The sequence below is a fragment of the Octopus bimaculoides genome, chromosome 8, assembly GCF_001194135.2.
Source record: "Octopus bimaculoides isolate UCB-OBI-ISO-001 chromosome 8, ASM119413v2, whole genome shotgun sequence".
In the NCBI taxonomy this organism is placed as follows: Eukaryota; Metazoa; Mollusca; class Cephalopoda; order Octopoda; family Octopodidae; genus Octopus; species Octopus bimaculoides.
The window spans coordinates 67,982,243-67,990,199 of NC_068988.1; the positions used below are offsets into that span (position 1 = coordinate 67,982,243).

A 7,957-nucleotide genomic window follows, 5' to 3' on the forward strand; every position below is an offset into this window, starting at 1 on the left:
ATATATATATATATATATATATACACACAAAGTATGGGGGCTTAGTTCACGGATGATCTAAACGATTAGGTACGTTAGGTAAGTGCCCCAAGGTTATAGCCGAGACGGTAGTTATGGAGCCATTGCAGATTTCCGATGCTGCGGATATATAATCGTTAAAGAGGACAACAAACAGTAAGGCAAGGCAAACGTCTCAAATCGTATACATGATTATTATTGGGAAAAAATGTTTCCAATAATAACAAACACATACAAACACACACGCACATATATGTAGACGGCGAGAAAGAGAAAGAAAGAAAGTAAGAAAGAAGGAAAGAAAGAAAGTAAGAAAGAAGGAAAGAAAGAAAGAGAAAAGGAAATAGAGAGAGAAAGAAAGAAAGAGAGAGAGCGCGCATCCTACAAATCTTAGCATTGAAAAATACGATGCTTCCTCTCTTGCCTCTCAAACTGCACCCCAACGACTTATGGAAATAAAGGATACATTATATTATGTTCTTTTAGACATAGTATATCTGAAAGAGCGTTTGGCCACGGCTGAGATACTTTTCATTATATGTCTAGTAAATGAGTGGGGGGGGGCAGATATTAAATGATAACAACAACAGCAAAATCGAGAGAGAAGCCTCTCTGCGGTCGTTCGTTATTCTAGCAATGGCAAGGCGGCGGCGAGCGAGCTGGCAGAGTGGTTAGCGCGCCGGGCAAAATGCTTAGCAGTATTTCGTCTGCCGTTACGTTCTGAGGTCAAATTCCACCGAGGTCGACTTTGCCTTTCATCCTTTCGGGGTTGATCAATTAAGCACCACTTGCATACTGGGGTCGATCTTGTACTTTATCAGGTCATTTTTGTTTGTCGACAGCTGGCGGGTTCCACTTCCAGTCACCGACGCAAAACTTCTTTTTTTGTTTACTTTCTTCTGTTTGAAGGCTTTTCATGTCAATATTCCTCCTTGCAACCAGTACACATTGATGGTTGGGGAAATTCACTTTCAGAAGAATCCGGAATATCGCCAAATATTAAACTTTCAATCTTTTTTGCCTCCCTGTCGGTTGACGACTCTTCGCCAGACGAAGTTACACTTTTCGGCATCTTGCCAGCAATTAATGTTTCCCCCACCTGGGTTCTCATTCCTAAGGTATTTTTCGATGTTGTTGTTATTATTATTTTTATTATTATTATAATTGTTATTATTATCATTATTATTATTCAGGTCACTGCCTGGAATCGAACTCGGAATCTTGGGGTTAGTAGCCCGCGCTTTAAACCACTACGCCATATATAATATAAATAATGTAACTTCACAATGATAAGACGCTGACGTTTTAAAATTGGTATTCAAGTGCTTTTTAAGGGATATATACAATTGAAGATGGCGAAAACAAGATCCAGTAAAGAAATATTTCTCATTAGTAAAACACATTCGGACATTAAAGACAGTCAATTGCCTACAAACGAAGAAATTCTGCAATATCTCTATCACATTAAGACAAACAATCTTAAAATGCAAGAAAAGCACATTGTTTGTTGGGTTGTGATACATGATCAGCAACCGAAATGTCATAGTGACTGTTGTTGTTTGCTGAATAAAATTGTTTCAATACATAACAGGTTGGGAAAACCAACTATCAGAATAGATCATGTGAAGGAGAACGTTCTAGATTTGCTACAGACGCACAAAAGGCTGGTGTCTCTGGAAAGTAGAAAAAGCTTAAAAGAGCAGAAGAACCGAGTGAATTTCACCGAAAAGCTGTTACCTGATCTTTTTGACATAATGCCTGAAGATGCAGAGGACGTCATCAAAAAAGACAAGGGAAGAGCTAAGAAAGACAAGCATGAAGATGTCATGTTCACACGAGATCAAAGGGAGTCCCAGAAAATGTATGACTGGCGGAAAAGATTCAAGATACACCAAAGCTGTTGAGAGACAGGAAAAGCAAAAGGAAAGATTATTTAATTTCGAGAATCAGCCAAGGACTAGGAACCCTCCACATGAACAAAAGGGAGCAAAGAGCCTGAACTGCAGCCTCCTGGGTGGTTTGCAATGGCAGTTAAATGTATTTCAAATATTTCAGTCGGGTTTCCCATGCTCAAGTGCTAAGTGAAGAATTAACATCTAATCATAATATTTTCTGTTAAAAATCAGCTGAATAGGTATGTATTGGGAGATTCTTTTTATAGTATAACTCATATCTTGTACTTTAAAAATAAATTCAATTATGTATCTTGGAAGGTTGTTGATTTATGATTAAAAAATGTTTGCCAACCGTGTTACATTGTACTTGTCATTAAATCATTAAAAATAAATTATGCACCTTCACCATAATTTTCTAGCATAATTTAGATCCACATGAGACTTATGAAACAAATATTAATCAGATACCTTTCGATTTGACACTAAATAAAAATGGTCAATTTTGATAAAAAAAAAGACCACATTTTTTTTTTCAACTTGAGGAGGCTTGTGTAGTCACAAAAATGTCACTTTGTATACCTCATTTTTTCACCCAAATTCTGTGAGTGAGGGTATCAATTCCTCAAAACTTTAGTCTTTGCACCAAATCTTGACACCATTATTATTATTATTATTATTATTATTATTATTATTATTATTATTATTATCATTATTATTATTAAGGCGGTGAGCTTGCAGAATCGTTAGCACGCCGGGCGAAATGCTTAGCGGCATTTCGTCCGCCTTGACTTTCTAAATGCAAATTCTGCCGAGGTCAACTTTGCTTTCATCCTTTCGGGGTCGATAAATTAAGTGCCAGTGAAACATCGGGTTCGATGTAATCGACTATCCCCTCCCCCAAATTTCAGGCCTTGTACCTAGAGTAGAAAGGATTATTATTTGAATTAGTCATTGGAAACTTTCCAGGGAAGTTTTTCTTTGATCAATCAATTTAGAGTATTTATTCGAATGATTCTGCCCCTCCACCACACAGATGTTATAAAAAAAGAAACTACACAATCAAGTTATTTAGGTGGGAGAGTCTCATCTTTAATTTCCAGGTGAGGGCGCGTGGCTTAATGTTCATGATCGTGAGTTCGATTCCCAGCAGCACGTTGTGTCCTTGAGCAAAACACTTCATTCCACGTTGCTCCAGTCCATTCAGCTTGCAATAAGGAGTTGTACCTGTAATATAAAAGGGGCTAGCCTTGTTACATTCTTTGTCCCGCTGAATCTCCCTGAGAATCATGTGAAGTGTACACATGTCTGTGGAATGCTCAGCCACTTGCACGTTACTTTCACGAGAAAGCTGTTCTGTTGACCAGATCAGCTGGAACACTCGTCGTCGTAACCGACGGAGACCAGTTATAATTTCCAACCTCTACATGTATCGGTCTGTATAGTCCAATATATAGTGTGTCGCAAAATTATGTGTTCTTGTTATTTGAGACTTTAAGCTGTGAATTGCAAGGAGATTTGGTTGCTATTTCTATCAGGTTGATCGGCAGCGTGTTGCCTCCCCAGTGACATTGTCTTAATGTGTAATTGTTTATTTCTGGTATGTTATTGAAAGTTTTAAATCTGAGGAGAATAATCACTGAAATATACAAATATGCAAAACCCAGTGGTTCCTCCCCTCAGAGTATAGATTCATGGGTTCAAGTATGCATAGGGACATGTATGTGCTGTTTTAGTATTTATGTGTATGTTTCATGTGTGTAAATATATATATATGCATATCTGTTATATATATATATATATATATATATATATAAGCAGACATTCAAGCGTCAGGCATACGAAACACAGACATACATATGGGGGAGGTAGTGAGAGTGTGTGTGTGTGTGTGTGTGTGTGTGTGTGTGTGTGTGTGTGTGTGTGTTTGGGCTTTGTGCTTTACTCTTTGCCACTTCTCTTTTTCAATCTTCCGCAAAATTAACAGCTTTATTAAGTAATGACATTGAGAACTTTCCTTAATGAGGCCATGGGTTCAAAAAACATAGTCACTTGACATCAATAAATCGGAACAACCTTTCTTGCCATTAGCAATATACTTTTATATTCTTCAAAGTTGTTATAATTCCTGAGACAATTTCTGATGATCATTCACTGTGAAACGACGTACTTGACATTGTGAAAACTGCATTATAGAGCCTTGGGTTTATCTTATTATCAGTAGATAGAGTACAATGTATCATCAAGGATTTATCTTAAGTTCAATAACGGAGATAAAATAACATATCACTAACGGAGAATACACATTGCGCAAGTATAACAAGCGCTTGAGTACCGTTGAAACAATGCAGATGCTATGCGTGAGCTGTCTTAAATTTAAAACCAAAGGTTAATGATGCTAACTCGCTCAAAGCACTATCCCGCAGGAAACAGTGTTCTTATTTTGCGTCTTCTATTGTAACTAGAATAAATTCCGCCGTTCGATAAAAGACAGCTGCATATCTTTTTCAGTTATGTCTAATCGACTTCACTTATCTCTCCTCTCGAGCTGACACATTTGTTTGCACTCAGGCGATTTGGCGCAGCTGACTTTTAGTGCCGGAAGCAAAAAACACAAGCATGCGCGCGCACCAACATGGAAGTATGCACTTTCAGAAAAAAAAAGAGTGCGAGAAAGAGGCAGAAAGGGAGAAAGAAAGAGAAGGAAAGAGACAAAGAGAGAGAGAAAGAGATGATGATAGATGTTACAATTTATTAAATGAACACGGTTGACTTACATACTTTCCTTCTCTTCAGACATACAAATAGAAATATGTTCACACACATAAACAGAAAGGGTGAGGAGAAGATATTAAAACGCCTGATGTCAAATAAGTCGGTGTCGAATCACTGACGCCAAATAATCGGCTACGCCAAAACGCCTATGCCAAAACGTCTCTTACCCTTCCCTTCTCGTAACCACCATTGTGCCTCACATCTTATATTGACACTAAACACACTCAGATATCCTTTAACTTCCTCTGCCAATGATTGAAACTCTACAAAATTATCTTCCGACTCACGATTTTTGCAAACTATTGATTTACAGGTGTTCAAGCTAATTATCAATTTGATTAATCTCACCAACCTGAAAGCAGGTGGGGAAGGAGTCTTCGAAAGCCATGACTAATGTATTTTTCTTCCTGGCTAACTTATAAAAAAAGAAGGTTTCTTTCTCGTTTGATTTGTCTCAGGTATTTCGTCCGAAGAGTATGTATTGCTTGTGATTGACGTGTGTATACAGGTTGTGTAACGAGTGTTTATGATGTAAATATTAGTGTTACATGTGTATGTATTGTGTGCTTAATGATAATATGTGGCGCGTATACTGTGGGTCAATGTGAGTACGTGTGCTTACATGTACGTATGTGTATGTGTGCGTGTGTATGTGTGCGTGTGTATGTTTGTTTGTGTGTAAGTGTGCAGTTGTTGAGGATTTATATTTGGTAGTTGTGTCGACAATTTATTGTGGAACCGCTTCTTCTTTCGACGGTAATTTGGTAATGTGGAACGTCTACGTTTTGTGTGCGAGTGTCTACACGCGCGCGCGCGCATGCTTTAGTCATGATACTGCGGCCATGCTGGGACATCGTCTTGCAGAATTTTAGTCGAACGAATCGACTCCAGTAATTAGTTTTTAAGCCTAGTACTTATCCAGTCTACATCTTTTGCCGAACTGCTAAGTTAAGGGGACGTATACAAACCAACACCGATTATCAAGCGGTGGTAGGTGATAAACGCAGACACAAAAACACATACCCTCAGAAACAGATTATATTTATATGACGAGCTTCTTTCAGTTTTCGTCAACGAAATTCACTCACAACTTTGGTCGGTTATAGTAGAAGACAATAGACCCAGGTGTCACGCAGTGGGGCTGAACCCGTGACCAAATGGCTGGAAAACAAACTTCTTTTCACACAGCCACGTCTTCTCACCAAAAACTAATACAAGTGTTTTTTTTTTTTTTCAGAATAAACTTTACACCTTGTCATTATCAATTCCGCACATCTCCATCCCAACATTATATGCTGTGTTAAATATGGTGCCTATAGACATCTCAGTCCTTCACATGAATAAATAATCAAACTGATACACAATCGGAACATTCTTTCCGACAGAATTTCAAAGTCATTTACAGATGTGATCTCTATTTAATGAAGAAATTATTTATTTATTTATTTATTCATATATCTATGTATGTGTTTATTTATGAATGTATTTAATTATTTGTTTAGTTCGGTTAGGATCACAAAGAGAGAATTGCGCTGTATGTTGACAGTCATCGTAAATGTTAGAAACTCGCCCAAAGAAATCTTTGATCGTTTCAAACTTTGTCTGCAGATAAAGTTGAATTTTGTGTTCAGTGAATTCAGATTCAACAACAAGGTGTCGAAACAGAACCGACCTTTAATAATTTCCTGGTAGAAGAGTATAAGTTTGGCTCTAAGAACAATGGAATTGAGGAAAAGCACACCCAAAAAAAAAGAAAGAGCTTAGCAATGGGGAGGGAGGAGGCGACCGTTATCTACTGGATAAATTTATTAAGTCGACAGAGTTAAGTACTTCGTCAATAACATCACAATCATCATCACCATGATTTAGCTTCCGTTTTCCATACTGGCATGGGTTGAATGGTTTGACAGGAGCTGGCATGGACAGGAGCCGCGCCCGGTGGTTCCATTGTCTGTTTTGGGTTTGGTTTCTACGGTCGGATGCCTTTCCTAATGCCAACCACTTTACAGAGTGTACTGGCTGCTTCTTACGTGGCACCAGCACCAGTGTGTCTTACGTCACAACCTAGGTATAGAGTAAATAACGGACTCAAATTCTGGCACAGGGCCAGCAGTATTTGAGGGAGGGTTACTTCTATCCTCTCCTTTTTAGATATAACGTCTCTACAACAATATTCTCCAATGTGTCTTTAAGACTGCGGGGTGTGTCTTGAGGAAGGTTAATCCGCTATTTCTTGCAGGAACGGTAACCATGAAGAGGCTCACTCGTTCGCTCAGTCATTTTCATAGTAGTAGTAGTAGTAGTAGTAGTTACTGTAATTATTAAAGCTGGTGATCCATAATTAAATGCTTTCTATATTTGCATTGGTTAATTCAAATTTATTTCTGTTGTTGCTGTTGTTGTTCATGTTATTGTTGCAGGACTGGTAAGCAGGTGGTGGTGGTAGTGGTGGTGGTGGTGGTGGTGGTGGTGGACTGATTAGGTTATATTTCTACTTGTTCTTTTAAGTGATTGCTCAACGTGGAAGACGTTCGAGTTAATTCGATTAAAGACAATATATCAACATAATTTGTAATAGAAATAAAGAAAAATGCGGTGGTGACGAGGATAACGACGAAGGCGAGGACAGTGACGATGATCATAATGATGATGATGATGATGACGATGATGATGATGATGGTGATGACGATGATGATGACGATGATGATGACGATGATGATGACGATGATGATGATGATGACGATGATGATGATGATGATGATGATTGCGGTGGTGGTGTTGGTGGTGGTGGTGGCGGGGTGAGGTGCTGGGGGGAGGTGGTGATACCACGATGGCTAAGCACGATGATATTTTCTTATTAATTACAAGGCATCATAAAGAAGGTGAACTTAATTATCAATATTCCCAGCATCATCATCATCATCAGCAGCAGCAGCAGCAGCAGCAGCAACACTATTCCACTGTCATTACCATGCTCAATGCCGCCCATCGACAATTACATCGTCATCAGCAGCAGCTTTGAAGATGACATAATTTTATCTCATCATCATCATCATCATCATCATCATCATCATCATCATCATCATCATCATCATCATCATCGTCGTCGTCATCAACGTCGTCGTCGTCGTCATCATCATCGTCACCGTCGCCATCAGCATAATTGAAGGTGTCATAATTACTATCGTAATTGCGAACTCCTCAATAGCCGTCACCATCATCATCATCATCATCATCATCATGTTCATCAACGTCAGCAGCACCATCACGAC

At 38.6% G+C, this 7,957-nt stretch overlaps 1 long non-coding RNA gene across 1 annotated transcript in view; it reads left to right on the plus strand.

Annotated features, from left to right (window-relative positions):
• The window catches only part of LOC128248522 (uncharacterized), an 18,675-nt gene extending 17,405 nt beyond the window's left edge, over nt 1-1,270 (plus strand). Inside the window, exon 3 of the long non-coding RNA XR_008264694.1 lies at nt 1,212-1,270. This is a non-coding gene — a long non-coding RNA (uncharacterized LOC128248522). The remainder of the gene's footprint in view (nt 1-1,211) is intronic.
• The last annotated feature ends 6,687 nt before the right edge of the window (nt 1,271-7,957 follow it).